The following is an 18,755-nucleotide window of genomic DNA, read 5'->3' on the forward strand; positions in this document are numbered from 1 at the left end:
TGTGTATCAGAGTGGGACCCCAAACCCGAAAGACAACATGGCACCCGTCCATGGGTGAAGTATGGCCAAGTGCCTTAGGGCAACTTGGACTCAAGCGTGCACAGCTCTATTGACATTTCGTCACAAATTTCAATGTATTATTTTAGACCAGCTTATTAAAGTTTAACGCAAGAGTGTATTTATTTTTGCTCTATGCCTATTTTATGTGTGCTTCAAAACATCACATTTCAAACAAAACAAAAAAAAATATTTGGTAAAGTTAATTCATCTGAAAATCATTAACATAATACATATCCATCCTATTCCATCATGAAAAGAAGGTATGACGAAGCCCAATGCATTTCAGGACGACTGTCTCTCCGTCAGGGTAAATAAAATCATATGTCTACCTTGAACAACAACTCGTATGCTTTAATGCCTGTGCTCAATCCAATAAGGCCAGAAAACTGCAAGCACTCCTTCAACGTTCTGTTAACACAAACAAGGTCAAAATGTTTTTTAGCTGATTGATAGAGCAACTAGTTGCAATGGTTTAATGAAAATGTGTCAACTCAAATGTGATTTACCTTGGTCTTTAAGAGACTCCAATCGTGTTCAATGTGATGCAATATTTTCAATTTCACGGACCGCGGAAAACACACCGTGTTTCACCCTGCCAAAAAAGTTAACAGCATCAAAACTATACTTAGCCACAATCTCTAAATGCCCCAGCTTTCTTGAGTGCTAAAGACTTAACTCTGGCTCCAACGTGCAGTGCTGCAATGGAACCCCGTTTATTCAGTGGTTCAACATCGATTCCCGGGCAATAAGTATTCAACGCCGCTTAATCTCACAATAAGAAGGGCAAACAACACATTTCTAGGTGCCATCTTGAAGTGGAGTACTCCGAGGAGATGGAGACTTCAATGTTCAACATTGAAACATTACTAACCCATCTCGTCTACGAGGAAGGATCTTTATAAACCACATTAACAACCGCCGAGCAATGAATTTTCTAATCACATCTCCTATAACTGCGCGTATGATTCAAAGTTCCCGTGTTGACCATTTACGAGACCGGCGTTCGTATGATGTGCTTGTTACTCAGATACCTCATCAATGATGCAATCCTCTTACTAATGTCAGCTTGACACTAAACATGATCTTACTCCGTATCAGACAATGGCAACAAATATACACACTAGGTTTATGTCTACATATAACCATTATGGCTTAGCATTAAAGGTGCTTAGTTTTCCATTGTAATCGAAATTAAAGTTGAGCCTTTCTGTGAGCGTTTCTCAACACATACAGAACCATTTACATATCATACATGAATATACTTTTTTTATGGATGAAAGGACAATAATTACAACCGTCATACAGAATGTTGAAATCACAGTTTTATAGGAACATTATGCCCTTGCATATGATTGCACTAGTGACTTTTCTGTGTGTTTGTAGTAGCTCTGGTTTTGACCTACCTGTTTTAGGATGACCTAAAATAATTTGAGAACTACTCTTATAGAAAACATGCCATTTCAAACTTGTCATTCAGACCAAATGGCGTTAGGGTGTTTAATTCTTTGATCCAGAATGCTTCTCTTTGCAATAGTTTTCTGGAATTGTCTACGCCTTCAGTGATGAACACTCATTCTATGATTTGGAACTTGATCCATGGACTGGGATAAAAAAGAAATCGTTGAGGAACTACAGTGCACAAGTTTGCTGCTTTCTTTGTTAGTTGTACCGCTAACCGTTAATTCCATTCTAGATGTTGATGGCTTCAGTGGTGCTCTTGCGGAATCAGTATCATTTTCAGATGCTACACTTTTTCTGATGACGTATTATTTCTTCTGATGATCCGCCTTTGGGGGTATACCTCGACCCAAGTGTAAGCCTCATTCAATTTATAGTCTATCGTATTTCGTTTCAACTTACTTAGTTTTGTTTCTTGCACCTCTTTGCCATAAATTTCTAACTTAGTGCTAAGCTCTTCAAGAAACTATTTCCAATGTACTTCGTCCATTCTTTGTGAAAGGTCACTCTTTGTGTTGTGAATTTCTTATTCTAATTCCCGAATGGTTTTTGATAGTTCTTCTATTAGTAGTGTACCACTTTTCCATAAACAGATGGTTATGTTGTAATCTGTATAGCATGGGTTTAATGGCGAGTCTTAAACTGCAAGGTATCCGTTTGACGTTATGATATTGAATAAGAGTGGACGCATGTAGTCATTGGTTTAACTCTCTTCGCGATACAAATTCCAGTTGTTTTAGTTGTTGCGTTATTGAGCCACTTTGTACTTCAAATGATTTGGTTTCTTGAATCAAGTTGTAAATTTCATTAGCTTGCTCAGCAGTATATGCCTTAGTTGTAGCTAGATTATCAGTGATATTTACTATAGATTCAAAGAAAGTTTGGGTGCTCCAATCTTTGTGAAGGCAGAATAAGATCCAATGGAAATGACAGGTAGATTGGGCACTCAGTGTTTACACAAGATCACACAACTTGAAGGAAATCTTATCACAGAACCAAAAAAAGACTATCCCAGGGAAAGCAGGCATGAAGAAATGCTACAACTGCATTTATTGCAACAACGTGATAGAGGGAAATATACTTCTATACCCCAGAACCGGAGAATGAATCAGACTCCAACATTCCGCTGATTGCAACACAAACAACGTTGTATATTCCATTAAATGTCCATGGGGTCTACTATATATAGGGAAGACTGAAAGAAAAATGAAGATTCTTCTCACCGAACATAAAAGTAAAATCAGAAATAAGAACACTTTATCAAAGCTTGGCCATGCATTGGGAGCAGTGTCGACATACTGTAGCCCAACTCAAGATCCAAATCATAGAACGAGTGTTCATCACTGAAGGCGCAGATAATTCCAGAAAACTATTGCAAAGAGAAGCACTCTGGATCAAAGAATTAAACACCCTAACCCCATGTTTAGTGTCAAGCTGACATCAGTAAGAATGTTGCATCATTGATGAGGGAACTGAATAACAAGTACATCGTACGAACGCCGGTCTTGTAAATGGTCAACACGGGGACTATACGTGCAGTTATAGGAGATGTGATTAGAAAATTCATTGCTCGGCGGTTGTTAGCGTGGTTTATAAAGATCCTTCGTTGTAGACGAGGTGGGTTAGTAAAGTTTTAATGTTGAACATTGAAGTCTCTGTCTCGGAGTACTCCACTCCAAGATGGTGCTTAGAAATTTGTCGTTTGCCCTTCTTATCGTGAGATTACACGGCATTGAATAGTTGTTGCCCGGGTACCGATGTTGAACCATTGAATGAGCAGGGATCCATTACAGCACTGGACGTTAGAGCCAGAGGTAATTCTTTAGCGCTCGAGAAAGCTGGGACATTTAGAGATTGTGGCTAAGTGGATAGGGGGTCTATTTAATTTTAAAAGATGACACTTGTTTACCGTACCAGCAGTTTATGCTGGTGTTTGACTAGACAGCTGCAAAAAGCAGCGTTGTTGATTTTTGGTGTTGAACCACTATTGTACTCAAACCGACAATTATTTATTTTCTTCAGGTTCGCCTCAGACGAAGGGACAGTCGTCCTGAAATGCAGTGGGCTTCTTTTAATGATTGAATAGAATGCATATGTATTATGTCAATGATTTTCTGATGAATTAACTTTAGGAAATGTTTTGTTTTCTTTGAAATGTGATGTTTTTTGATAATGTTTTGAAGCACGCATAAAAAAGCATAGAGCAAGAATAAATACACTCTTGAGTTAAACTTAAAACTTAAAATAAGCTGGTCTAAAATAATTAATCGACATTTTTGATGAAACATCAATAGAGCTGTGCACACTTGCGTCCAAGTCCCCTTAATGGACTTGGCCATACTTCACTAGTTATTTTCCATGCCAGGCAGGCATTCTACAAGCATGACATGCTGATCATCCCACATTGTTGAGAAACTCTAATCAATCGAAACAATAAAGGAGTGCACAATCTACCTGTCATTTCCACCCATCCCTGGGTGCCATGCCTAACAAACACTGACTGTGGCATAGACAAGTCACCCCTCTAGCAGGCACAGTGGCATGAGCTCTGTGCCCCTACAGTGTCTGTGCCATTCACAGACATTGTAAGTGCAATGAAGCAATTTTGAGTACATGGGCTGGGAGTTTGTCAACACAAACTCCCCAGCTCCATGGTGGCTTTACTGAAGACTGGGAAGTTTGGTATCAAACTTCTCAGCACATTAAACCCACATTGATGCCAGTGTCCGATTTAATGTAAAATGCACTAAGAGGGTATTGTAGAGATGCCCCCTGAAACACAGCGCTTCCTGGTGTGGTTCCTGACTGGCTACCAGCCATCTGCCACCACCAGACATGTTTCTGGGCCCCTGGGTAGAGAGCCTTCCACTCTCTGGGTCTGGAAACAAAGGTCATCCTGGCCAAAGGTGTCATGCCTCCTCCCCCAGGATGGGCAGGGCCCTGCCACCTTTGTTAGCTACTTCCAGCCTTTTGCTGATATCAGTAATTGACTTCCACTGGTTCTGGACCCCATTTGGGCATGGGAACCGGTGGGAAAACCTAGGTAGGAAGGGAGGTGTGCCCATCTTTGCCAACCCCACCCCTCAGGTGGGGGAGGAGAGGTGATTTCCACATCTTAGTCCCCTCTATCTTGAAGATGAGGGGACTCAGCTAATTAAGAAGAGGATTATGCCCCCCACCCCCACTGGAGGATGGCAAGAATCCCCGGAGGCCTTGAAACCTTGGCCAAGGCACCAAGAATCTCTCTTCAGACTAGAGGCTCTAGTACCTGGTGTCTGCTGGCACCAGAACTGCCACAGTGAGGACCGACACTGGCATTGACTTGACTCACTGCTGCAAAATTACTTGCCGCCCGCAGTGGTAAAGGACAGACACTTGTGTCGACGTGACTCTGCCATGCCAGAAGAAAAGCATCCCAGCCGGATGACCTCCACAACCTCGAGGAATCCTCTCAGCCCCACAAACCCAGCTGTGCCCAGCTGGTGCTCGAGAGCCCGTACCTTCCTGCCAGTGGCTCTGTCAGCCTCCTCTGGCCCTACCACCAACCACAACCCCCGTGACGGTCCGACGGCGATGGAACTCCTCCAGCCGAACACCAGCAGCCAACCGCCTGTGACCGCAATGGTAACCGTGTTGGCGGTCTGCTGAAAACCAACATGCTACAATACTCTCCGCAGACTGGGCGGGTAAAGCTCACTGCCAGTATCGACCGCCGTGAAGCCGATACTGAAACCAACACCTCTGGGTGCCCCCAATCCCCCAAGACTGACATTGCCCGCAGCGTTTGCCTGAGACCATCTGAAGACTGGAACTATAGGCAGGGTTGTAAACCCATCACCTGTCATTTTCTCCACAGTATTACATAGTAGTCTTTCTGTATTGCACTAACTGTAAATCCTGAATACCAATTATATTCTTTACGACTGAAAAGCATTGCTTGAAACTACAAACTTTTCTACCTGAAAAGCTTTGATACTTTGAAAGTACTACAACTTGCCAGCATTAAGTAACCTTTGGTTCTTAAATAAAATAAAAAGTATATTTTTTTTATACTTACCAATTGGTCTGAATTCAGTTTTTGAGTGTGTAAAAGCATGTCTTGTCTGAGTGTGTACAATAAATGCTTAGCACCGCCCTCTGATAATCCTAACTGCTTGACCACACGACCACAAATAGAGCTGTTGGTATTATCTACTTTAGTCCTTTTGCAAAATTACATGAGTGAGTTCAAGAGGATGGTTTCTCATGGCAGATATTCCTAAAATAGCGAAATTGTTGCAATCAGTCCTCGTATACGAATGGTAACTTTCCCAATGAGACATAGTTTCTCTTCACATTGTAAGTTTATGAAGCCTTTCCATGAGAATAGAATCAAGCAAAGTAAGTAAAATGCAAGCCTAAATTGAATTTGGTTCATGAAATACAGAATATAAAAAAATTGAAATATACATTTCATTTATAACCCTTGGTACAATATATATATTTCTTTCAATGTATTTGCACTCATAAAGCATTTTGATTTGTTGTGAATAGCACGTGTAACTATGACATATTACTGCATTTTCAAAGCACCAATCTGTAAAATTATTTCATAACATAAACTATTAATATAGTTTCTACTGATTCATATTATTACGTGTATGAAAATTATTCCCTAAAAGTTTTAGAGAAATTGGTTTTAGTATAAACGTGCTGCACCCTTTTCTCCTTTTTTTCTTGGTGCACAATTGCACATATGCAAAATATGGAGTTTAGAATGAGACTCCTCAATAATGCACATAATATCCTCTTGATTACATTAGTTTTCATGAATTCTTCACACACATTACTACTTCATAAATGCAAAGAAGAAAATTGAATTTATCACTTAAATCTTCTATTACGCTTTGAAAAGATACACCAATACTACTAAATGAAGTACAATGTATGTTATTCAATGACTAATCTTCATCTAATTTAATCTCGTCTGCATCTTTTATGATGCAGAAACTAGGTCTTCTCAAGATTTTTATCATGTTTCATCAGGGTATCGTTCACATAGTGCACGTTTGTCGTTTTTTCTCTCAAATGTGTCATAATCGGTTTTGTGTGTCAGTTAAGGGGGTTCAGCAGTTTATCTGCTTCATCAGGTGTGTCCAGAGGGTATGTTGTACTTCTCTCGGGGTAGTAATGATGGATGTGGGGCCAATCCCCCTTTCCCTTCCTACCAGGTGATCTATGAACATTGTGACACAAGGTCTTTCTTTCTTTTGTTGCGAACCCTGTAGGATACCTTGCTTTCCAATGATAGAGGGGCAGGGCTCACTTCACAACTAAGGCAACCTCAAGAGTGGTGGCTAATTGCTGCTATCATGCAAATGCAGCGATTAGGCTGAGGGCCAGGTGCCGCAGATGATGCCATTAGAAGGGCGATTAAAATATTTTCTGTTGAACAGGCACCTGACAGGGGGCTTTTCAGTCCATAGCTAAGGGGTCCTGGGCCTCGCAGTGCTGCACCATGGCTGCAAGGGACTGCCCACCTGGAACTCATAACAGTGATGCCTGTATAAAGAGAGTGCTTTGATGCGGGGCCCAGTGGTGTAACTAAACGTGAGGTGGCCTCCTGCAAAGTACATGCAACCCTCACGCTCCGTACCGAGTCCGGAACTCTCAGTCCATGGACCTGCCAGTGCCGGAGGGGGCCCCCAGAACTTGGGAGCCCCTGCACCGCGGGGGCTGTGGGTGCTTTTGGTACACTACTGGCGGGGCCCATAGTTTTGAGCAGGCACCAGGCCCTGGGCAGATCATGCCTAGAACTGGCCCTGAGTGTCTGGGATGGAAGACTGGTCTGTGGAAATATTAAAAATATCCAAACTTTGATTGTAATTGGACAATGAACAATATTATTTACAAGTATACTAGGCTCCTTCTACATAAAGGCAGGGTATCCAGTAGTGATTAAATACAGGAAAGTTGATATATAACGTGGCACATAAATATTGATTTCTGGATCCGGTAGATTTTACTTAGCTGTAATAAAAGGATGAAACACTAGGCAGTTGAAGGATGGATTTTTGCTTCAGACCTCGGGTACAAATCAGCAGTGTCTTGTGGGAGGCTGTGGTGCAATTCGTCGGAAGAATTCCTTACTGAGCAATGGAGCATGCGTTACAAAATGTCATGGTGCACATCATTACTTGCCGTCTATTTAAAGGGAAAGGATAAACAGTCCTTCCACATAAATGAGAAACCGCATAGAGCCTGTCACACTGAAATAGCTAACTACAGGACTATCAGAGATTGTTCTTGACAGGCCCAACAGAACACATATAAAGATATAAATATGACAATAACAAATGCATTGCAGAGTTCATATAAATACCCAGGGAAGCAGTTAAATCAATACAAATAAGAACAGTTCTGTTTTCTCATAAATAAGTATACGGGCCTTTAATAGCTATGTTAAATGCATAATATTTTAATTTGGTGTTTAAGAAACATAATCTTTTCTTCGGCACTGGAAACTGTGCAAGTCCTCTGAAGGCACGCATACACGAGCAGGCAGAGCCGTATCCTCTTTTGAACTCCTGGTTTTCTGCGCACTGAAGCTGCCACCTTATGCTTCTTTCACTCTGTCACTCACAGGCGGGGAGGATCCCCCAGCAACGTATCTTAACAGGACAAGATCACGTCTACGTCAGTAGATAACCTTTGTGGTCTTGACCTTAGCATTTCCTAGTCAGTGCGTCAAAAAGCCACAGGATAATCTAATGCAGACCACAGTCCTCATCGAAGTAGCACAATCCCTTCAGTTTCTGTGCCTGATTAGGGCCCAGTTCCTAGGATAAGGAGAGGACAGAGGGCAATAGCAGACTGTTGGATGGAGTACCCTAAAATTCAAAGCCAAGGTTGAGAATTTTTCGCAACAGTTTTGCAGTCAGAAATGTTTTTACAAGCAGGAAGGAAAACGAGAACGACGACGCTACAAAAATAGATGTGCCATCAAAAAAACAAGGGTTGGTATGAAATGTAACACTAAATTGCTTTTTAAAGCGTCTTCAAAAGACTCCAGGCTTGGCAGCAGGTTGTGGATGATTGGATTATGGTAGATAGGGGCGAAGCTTGGTCAGTAAGATTGGAGTCGGTGTGAGCTTCAGATTTCCCAAAAACCACGCTGACATTTTGGGGCAGAATTATGATTAAGTCACACAGCGCAAATACTGCGCTGCTTGAGAAGGAGAGAGCAGGAGAGCGCCAAATTTACTAAAATATGGCACTCTCCCCCCCTTGTTCCAGCGCTGAAATCAGCTGCCGTGTACCACGGAGACACCTTTGCGCCATGGTGCAAGGGTGTCTCCATGAGTCTAGCATAGGTTTTACACTGGAAGGGTCCCCTTGCAGGACAAAATACCATGCTTAGACTAACTTTAGCACTTTTCCCTCTTTGTATGTGTGCTGTAAAGTGCAGCACACGTACAAAGTTGGAAAGGAAGGCAAAATGAAAGCATTTCTCTTTCCTTGCACCTACTTCAAAAGGAAGCCACTAAACCCTGTCTACTTTATTTAGTAATGTGGGTTTCACGTCAGAAACCTTGGGTGTTTGCATGGGAACGCCCATGCTCCACCCATGGTACGCCCCCTTGGCGCTAAGTAATGCAAAGCAGCGCTATGCGCTGCTTTGTGTTACTTTCACATTATTTCCTGGGCCAAACAAGTTTAGTGCTGGAAAGTAAATCGGAAAAAAAGATTTTGTGCTGGTTTGCTTCACTTTTGTGACGCAAACACAGCTTAAAATCTTAGTAAATCCCCCCCATATTCAAGTACATTTTAGGACAAGCAGGCAACACTAGAGGGGCTGAAGGAGCAGCAGAAAGTGAGAGGAATGTTGATTGTTAGGGTACTAAGTGAGAGAAAGCACATTATTTTGTGAAATAGCCAACATTTTGCGAATCTTTCCAAACAGAGAGAGGGAGAAAGTGTGTGCGTTTTTGCCTGTGTGTGTAAAAATTCTTGATGTAATCTGACAGACACCTCACCATGCCAGACTGAAAGCAGAGGTACCCAACTATTTAGCACAAAATACATTTATTAGAGGGTTGTAACACCCAAAACACCCCCATGAAGCTATGCCCCTGATGGTAGAACAAAGTAATTGCTATTTCAGTCTAGTGTGGACAGTGGTACTTGAGTGAATCATTACTGATGATCACAACCCTGATTGCCCCATTGGCACACTGTATATCTGCCTCACCAGTGGTATTACTAGTGTGTACGTCATTCAAAAGAGAGGGTAAACTTCTCGGTCAGGATGTAATGCATACAATGAGAACATAATACTTATGTAATTGACTGCCAGAAGAATATATAACTCATTAGTATTACATTTGTAGGCAACTTTTTACAATGTCGAATGCAAACATGTAAATATGACATAAAATATTCTCCAAAATACCATAACCCCCCCCTTAAAAATTTTATAATTAACTATGTAACAATTCGTCATAAATTCCAAATATTTCCAAACTTTTTAGTGAGTAATTTCTGAATTAAAACAATATTCCAGATTGCAAATTGTGGCCCGAAAATCTGTCCGATGACCTGACTTCAAGTTGATGAATTGTATTTGTCTGTATTAGTGACTCTCATTTTTTATGGTTTTTATTAATTGGTAATTTGTTTGATCATGAATTTAGGTCTTTGGTTTTTATTTAAGATTATGGGGAACTAATGTTAAATAATTATGTTTATCAAATAACTCTTTTTTTTTAATTATATGTTGAAAAACTAATAAATTAATCTGTGAAGCCAGATTTTTATAACTTTGTATTGTGTATTTTCTGACTATATGTATCTCAATCTTCCTCGGTATGGACAAATGAATGTGATAATAAGGACTGATTGTGGCTAGTTGTGGAAGAACTATTGTTTGCATTTAACCTACTCTGTCCAAAGGACACCCTTCTCATTCACTTTACAGTGCCCTACTCCTTTGAGTTAGAAGGGGCCCCTCTTTTTCTTGATAAATAACAGATTTCCCCACTAATGCAGCAAAGAAGATGAAACCTGACATTCAACCTAGCTCCTTCTATTCCATCTAACCCATTCTAGTCTTAATAGTTTTTGGGGTATGAGCTGCCCAGGCTGGTGGAGTAAATGAATGGAGAAAATTAAAACTAACCTGCCAATATTTGAATAAACAGCAGCAGGATCAAAGCATGCATACAGGTGCTATTTTGCAGGGCTAAGCATGCAAGTTACACATTTTCATTAACATGGTGAAGGGAGTCAGGAGTATAGTAAATCATCCACATACTAAAAAAGTAGCATTCTGCTAAACATACTACCGCAAATACATGTGGAGTTAAAATACCCCATCCTACGCCAGTGGTTTTCAAACGTTTTGCCCCCTAGTGAAAAAAAACATCATAGTGCCCCCTCAGAATTCTTCGTAATTATTATATTAAATTGGCAATGTTTAAATATGTATAGATGTATTCAAACATTGCAGTTAAGTTCTGTCGCCATTTTAAAAATGCATTCAAATATCTGATTGCCAAACATACTATTCTGGTCAGGCAGGCCTTGCTAAGGTGTAAAAGTATCCACAGAGTAGGGCTGGGGGTTCTGAAGAATATTTGGGGTCCCTTCTATTTTGACACATACTCCCAGCTAGAATATAAATGACAAACAATGTTTGTGATGGCCCATTACAGAGCGCCTTACAGCCACTCATTTTTTCCCGCTTAAAACAAAGCACTGTTATCAGCATAATGCTTCTTTTGGACAGAGCCTGGTGTTACCCTGGAATCACTTAAGGCCCCCCTAGGGGGGCCCACCCCCCAGTTTGAAGACCCCTGTCCTATGCCAATCAGCTAACAAGAGGGCAGTCCCACAAGTATCTTTCAATTTTATAAACACTAAGGGCACAATTCATAAAGAGCTTACTCAGTCATGACTGAGGCTCCACAATGAGAATATTCATTGCGGAGATTCCACCACGACTGCAGAGCCACCACCACCACTGTGGACGCTCTTTGTGAATCAGGCCCTGAGTAATCAACCATGCTATTCTTTTGGTCCTGCTGACAAGAATACCATATTGATAATCCGAATTCTAGTGTCAGACCAGTGAATATAATGAACCAAGGGCCAGATGTACTAACCTTTTTTACAATTGAAAAAACTCCAAATCTAACAATATAATACAATACAATATAAAGGCATTTGTAGAGCGCACGGCTACTCCTGAAGGAGCGTCCTGGTGTTAACAGATAGACTGCCATCTCAGATGGAAAGAAACTTAGGGCCCAATTACGATGCAGTTTGGAAATCCTCCTGACCTAATGGGTTTGGGAATGGTTTCCGACCGACTTGGATCAGGAGAGCCCGACCGACCAAGTACGATGCATTTGGATGCTTCCAGATATGATTCGGTCGGACTCCCATTGACTTCAATGGGAGACTATGTTTCAACCAAATGCATAGGCTCCCATTGAAGAAAGGGGTGGCCGGGGAAAATCGGGCACCCTGTGCTTGGCTAATAAGGGGGGAGCAATGGGTACCCCCACAGGCCCAATTGGGTAGACTCCGGGTGCAGGCGGCCCGCTACAGGCCCCCAAAGTCTGATTCCGACTGCTGATTCGAGTCAGAGGGCACGACTCGGATAGGCTGTCCGAATCCAACATTGTACCCGATAGTTAGGAAACACAGCCCATAGAGATGAGTGATTCTACTCGGTCATTCAGACTGCCATCGGGTTCAGATTGGGATTTTCCTAACGCCTAATTCACATCGTACTCGGTTGGTCAGAAACCATTCCGAGTTGGTTGGAAAGACACGTTCCCAATCCGATTCGGAAGGAGCAAATGCCATTAGGAGACCTTCCTAACCGCTTAGTAATCAGCCCCTTAGCATTGACCAGGTGGGTCTCTAGGCATTTTCCTAAAGATCCTTTTGTATGTAGCCAGGCGAAGGTTGAGAGGATCAGCATTCCACAGCTTGGCTGTCAAAAAGGTGAAAGATCTTCCCCCAATCCCATTTTAGGTGTCGTATGGGAGTTTTACCAACCCTTAAAATGGGATTGTGACTGGATACCGGTTCGGCATTTGGAAAAGCAATGTTTTGGGCATACCTTCCAATTTTCAAAGCTGTACTCTTTCTATCAATGGTTTGTGACTAGCATTCCGGTTGCAAACCATTAAAAAGTTACCAACCTGCAGGTTAGGGTGGAAACTCATATTCAAAAGGGAAAGGGTCCCCTTTGGATCCATTCCCCTTTTTAAATTGTGGGAAAGGTTTCTGGAGAATTAGGCAGTGGCTCAGGGGACCATAGTCAATTACCAGAGAAAATATTTTAAAAAGTTTATTTAAACCAGCCCCATTTCCGGGAAATGCATATAAAAACAGAAATAAATTACGATCTTCCTTTTCTTCAAATGGGACCTCAAAGAAATTCTTCATAAAAATAAGAATGAAATTAATCTTCAATTTTAGAAACAGAAAGAGAGTTTCACGACCAAGTGAAAGGTAAATCCAGGGTTAGGAAAAGACTGAGATCATCTTAAAGTAATGACTGTGTTTATACTGATCAAATCTTAAAATAATGAAATAATAAAGCATACATTGAAAAGAGCTGACATCTTGATTAAGAAATTACAGCAATCCTGTAAATTGGGACAGAACATAAAATGACTTAAAGGCTACATAATAAGTCCCCATTCATCACTTCCAGGATTGTTAGGATATGAAATAAGTCACATAACGCAATGAGAAAGCATTAAAATCCAAATATTTTCGAGGTATGACCCCTGTCTGATATTAGTGACTGAAAATGGAAGAGAAAGACAATAGCCAGTCAGCTAACAGTGGTGCTGGAACAATTTTCAGACTGGGAGTGATTCAGTGAACAATTAAAGTGCCACACAAATAAAAAGCGTAGCAAATGGACCACACCCATTCAGCCAGAGTGATAAAGGTATAGTATGTAGCAATTGGTGCATTTTGGAGCACAATGTCGCAATATATTACTGAAGCATGGTGTCGTAGAGCAGTGTTGGTTCCACACAGCACATATCCATTGAAATTGTCATTACGTTTGCATGAATACAGTTTTTCTAATAAAACTTTTAGCACACAAGCAGTTATTTGTGGAAAATAGGTTTTACCGACTATATATCATTTGTGTACTACCAGTGTATTGATTTCTTTTGATTCTATTAAAATCTTTGATTCCATCACAGTACATAATTAAAAATGTGTTTCACTTGTGCTTTCCTAACTGCTGATATATTTTGAAATATTTGTACAGTTAATTTACATGTTTTTAAATGTTGTTTGGTGTTAGAAAAAATAACACTGCAGCCTTTCATTTCACATCCCCGGAACTCCAGCAAGCGTGTCACTTAGCTCATTTTACAAGTTCTTTCATTTTGCAGTCAGAGAAAGAAAAGTAAACACCTATCTCCATGATATAAGAATAAGGAGCAGTTTGTTGGAAGGCATAGACTGACATTTGACCTCTGTCTTTAAACACACAGCAAGTATGACAATATACAAAACAATATTTAAAGGTATATTTAATGCTTATTCACCTTCTGAACTCCGGCATGGTTATTTTGGAAGTGCTTCAGCACACCCAGCATCCTTTGTCCAGCACCTATGTTAGCTAAATATCTTAGCCAGTACTGTTTGATCAGGCTTCAGTAGTGCAATGGGCAAAGAGACCTGATGCTCATTAGCAGGTTTCGTTGATTCAAGCAAACAAATTAAATCACCTGCCCAGAATGATGGTGGGACATTCATGAAATCAGAATACTATTAAATAATGAACTCAGTACTAGAGTGAGGCAGAAAATGCCTTGTACTAACAAAGATATTTGGCTGGAAAGTCATTGTCCCGCGTGGCCTTAGACTTGGGAATTGAAACAATTGCATGAGACGATTTCACTTCTGTAAAGGGTTGGGACAGTTGGATTCTAGTTCTTTAATTTAGTTTAGAGATGAAAATGTACTCTAGAAAATTCTACATTTCCTCTAATGTCACCTGGGGGCGGGGGAGGGGTAGGCGGAGCCATTATAGATGTCAAGATTTCAATGTCCCTTATTGTATCATGTGTATCTAGCCCTATCATAGGATGCCTAATACTATCAACCAAATTATTCTTATGCTTTTCACGTTATATGTATGCCAAGAATGTATCCACCCTCTGTCCTTCTTCATAAATCTGCTGGCTTTACTTGAGTAAATGCAGATCCTAAAAACTATATAGGATGATTCTAAGGTTCACATGATTTATAGAAACTTTTATGGGAAACATTATGCTTTGTGAGGCAGAAGGTATTAGCAAGCACAGTGAGGTTTTAAAAAAAAGTTTTTATTGGCATTTAACATGTACAGGGCATTTCAATACATATGTTGGAACATTTGGACTGTAACTATACATTTCTAATCTCTTATGGGATGGTCATCCGACCATAAGCAACCCTTTTGCCTATTCCCACATCATGTACCACACTACATTCTTAGAGAATACCCTCTTGTCAACATAACCACTTAACTCCCCTACATGCCCACCCTCCCTCCACAGGGTCAGGAGTATACTTATAGTCTAGGTTTGATTCCTGTTTCCGGCTCCACTTCTGTCCTACTCCTGATTCGTCAGGGTGTGTAAGTCACTACTCTATTCTCCATGGATTATTCCCAGTACCGGAGTTCGGAGGCAAAGGAGCTCCAGATGGTTGCGTTTCCCTTAGGTCTTTGATCATTGCTTCCCAGGCCCGTACATAATCCTCGATTTTCTCATCATGTTGTATTTGTTTCAACCAAACTGACTCTGCTGTTTCCCATTCATAAACATCGTTCACCCACATTACTACACTTGTCGGGGCATGACTCATCCAGGATATAGCTAGACGGCGCTTTGCTAGGACCAACACTAACATCACAAATTTCCTACTCAGGTTTTTGCACTTAGGAGAAGGGAGTAATCACAACAGGACCATACGGACCTCCCTGGGGATCACCCATCCCGTGGCTTCTTTTAGTTTGGCTAAGATTTCGATCCAGTAGGGGACCAAAGTTGAGCAAGCCCAGGTCATATGTATAAAATCTGCGTCTCTTTCACCACCGCGGGGACCTTGCTCTGACTTATCTGGGTATATTCTGTTTAACATTTCGGGGGTAAGATAGATTTGTTGTACAAAGTTATATTGTATTGGTTTAAACCGAGTATTCGAGCTCACTCGTTCAACCCCCTCTTGTATTTATTTTAATCCAATCTTTTTCTGTTAAAGGACTTCCACTACTGTTGCTAATTTAATTGAACGGGGAGTACCCGGATTATCTTACCCTACCGGATAGCCCGGTACAAGTGCAAGATCAGACGATGTCCCTGGGCCATACATAACATTACTTGTAGTACGTTTGTGACAGGGGGTTCTTCCGGGAACGAATGCAATATTTCCCGGGTTACTTAGGATATCTTCCTGCATTACAAGAACTGTCCCCTCCCCAGGTCAAAAGCAGTTTCTGTGTTTTCCTATGCGATTACTTGTTTATTTTCAAATATATCCCCCATTGTTAGGCATCCACCCTCCTTCCCTCTAAGGACGGACATAGAAGCTGCAATTTTAGAGAATGGCTGAATCACCCAAAGTGACATCTCCGGGTATATGGTGCATGACCCAAGACCTTCCTAACTGTATGTTCCCAGAGCTCTGCAACATGCCGTATTATGTAGGGGCAGGCAGGTGGGACCCCCCTCCCCCCATTAAAAGCTCAGGAAGTGAGCTTCCCGGGAAAGTACCCGCTAACAGTCTCTTCTCCCAGTTCTCGGCGTCATCCAGCCAGTGAACCGTATGCTGCAGCTGAGAGGCTAGATAATAAAATTTGAAACACAGTTCCTCCAATCCCCCAGTCTGCCAAGTTTTTTGTAGAGTGGTCAGGCTCACCCTCTTACATTTGTTACCCCATAGCAGGTCTATTAACAAGTTATCCAGTATTTTTAAAAGGTGCTGCAGGATTTTATAAAGGGAGGGTTGCATCGCATATAAGCATCAGGGTAGAATGACCATTTTTGTAATAGCAATTCTTCCCATAAGGGACAGAGGCAATTCCCATCAGAAACACACCAAGCCTCGAATTCCTTCTACTACCTTCCCTATGTTAAGGTTCAGGTACCTCTCAGGCATAGACGCCAGCCTGATTCCCAAATATCTGAGCTCGGTCTCTGCCCATGGGAGTCCCACATCCTGCAGTGTCTCGCGTGGTTCCAAGGCCAGCCGTCCAATTGAGAGTAGTTTTGATTTGCCCTGATTTACTTTTAATCCAGATATATCGCCAAATGCCCGCAGCGTATCTAGAAGTATAGGAATCGCTTGAGCAGGCTGTCGGATATATACCAGTGTATCGTCCGCGTGCATTGAGACAACATGGTTAGTGTCTCCCAAGGGGATAGCCCATGCACTCAATTTCCTCCTCAATGCCGCTGCCAGCGGTTCCATTGCCTCTGTGAATAAGAGTTGCGACATCTGGCATCCCTGTCTGGTGCCTTGATGTAGTACAAAGGCCCTCAACATCAGCCTCCCCATTAGCACTATAGTATGGGGGGCCGTGCAAAGCAATTATATCCATTTAAGGAACCGCTCTCCTACTCCCATTATTCGCATAACCTCCCAGATATAGGACCAGTTTACAGAATCAAAAGCTTGCTCTATATCTAACAGCGCCAGAGTATGGTCATCCCGGTTTATAGTGGGGGAATGCCATATATGAGCCAGTCTATGCAGATTATAAGTGGTATTATGTTAGGGGATAAACCCCGACTGGTCAGGATGTATCCGGTGCTGCATATGGGGCAACAGCCGGGCTGCTAATATTCCACTCAGGATTTTTATAGCTATGTTTAACAAGGAGATTGGCCAATATGAACTCGGCACCTGAAGGTCCCTGTCCATCTTAGGGATCATAATCGACATGGCCACTCTCATAGAGGCTGGCAGGATTTGCATCTGAAAGGCTTCATTATATACCTCCAGAAGGCGGTCCACTAGCAATGGTGCGAACCTACAATAAAACTCAGACGGGAAACCATCACTCCCAGGGCTTCTTGCTGATCTTAAAGCTGTATGGCTTCCAAAATTTCCTCTTTAGAGATCGGGTTATCTAACAAATTCACTGACTGCATCTTCTATTCGGGGTAAGCCCATGGAGGCCAAGAATTCAGCAACCATCTCCGGGGCGGAGAGGGGGGTCCGGTATACACCTTGGCCAGATGATCCGACAGGACCTCTACGATCGCCTCTTGGCTATAAATTGTGGTACTCTCCCTGGAGTGCATCTGGACAATGGGTGCCACATGCTTTTCCCCCCCGATAGATTTGGCGAGCAAGGACCCGGATCTGTCTACCTTCATGTGCAGACGCTGCCAGTACACTGTCTATTTAAACTTTTCTAAATGGCGTAGAGACTCCAGCAGGGATTCTCGAGCAGTGTGCCATTCATCTAGGAGCTATGGGGCAGTCGGGAGCGATGGCTCTATAACCCTAGTTTGCCTTCCTGTACCTTAATGTCCCGCTCCAGCTGTTGGGACACTCCATATGTTGTCTTAATACAAACCCATCTGAGCACTACTTTCAGGGCCTCCCCTCCACTTCTCTCGAGGATGCCGCACCCCAGTTGGTTTCAAAGTATCTAGATATTTCTTCTCCCAGTGTCGCAGCGAAAGGTGGGTCTGTGAGCGCCTCAGGCCGCAGCCTTCACATAGGGATCCTTGGTCTGGGCTTCGTGGTATCGAGGGATAGCAGACCACTGGAGAGTGATCCGAAATATATCTTGGGTGGTATACTATGTCTTCGACCATAGGGATCAGGTCTACAACTTTGGTCTACTGAGCGTATTTGTTGTTGGTGTATGACAGGAAAAGACTTTACGGTCCAGGTACCTCGTCCTCCACACATCCCACAGCACAGCCCCTCCAGTGTGTCTCTAACGAACTCTGTCATTCCTGGCTTTGTGTTCTGTCATGAGGGATCCCGGTCCAATATCCCATCCAACACCAAATTAACATTCCCCATCATGCTCACCCCCCTACCTAGATATGGGGTCGCAGCAGCCACAACCCCAGGGAAGAAGCCTGGGTCATCCGCGTTAGGTGTGTATACATTAAGGCACATCTCTTGGCCATCGAGTCTGCCATGTAGGATCTCATATTATCCCTCTGGGTTTGTCACATGTTGTAAGTACTGGAAGGGGACCCTGG

Source organism: Triturus cristatus, chromosome 9 (assembly GCF_964204655.1).
Source record: "Triturus cristatus chromosome 9, aTriCri1.1, whole genome shotgun sequence".
Taxonomy (NCBI): Eukaryota; Metazoa; Chordata; class Amphibia; order Caudata; family Salamandridae; genus Triturus; species Triturus cristatus.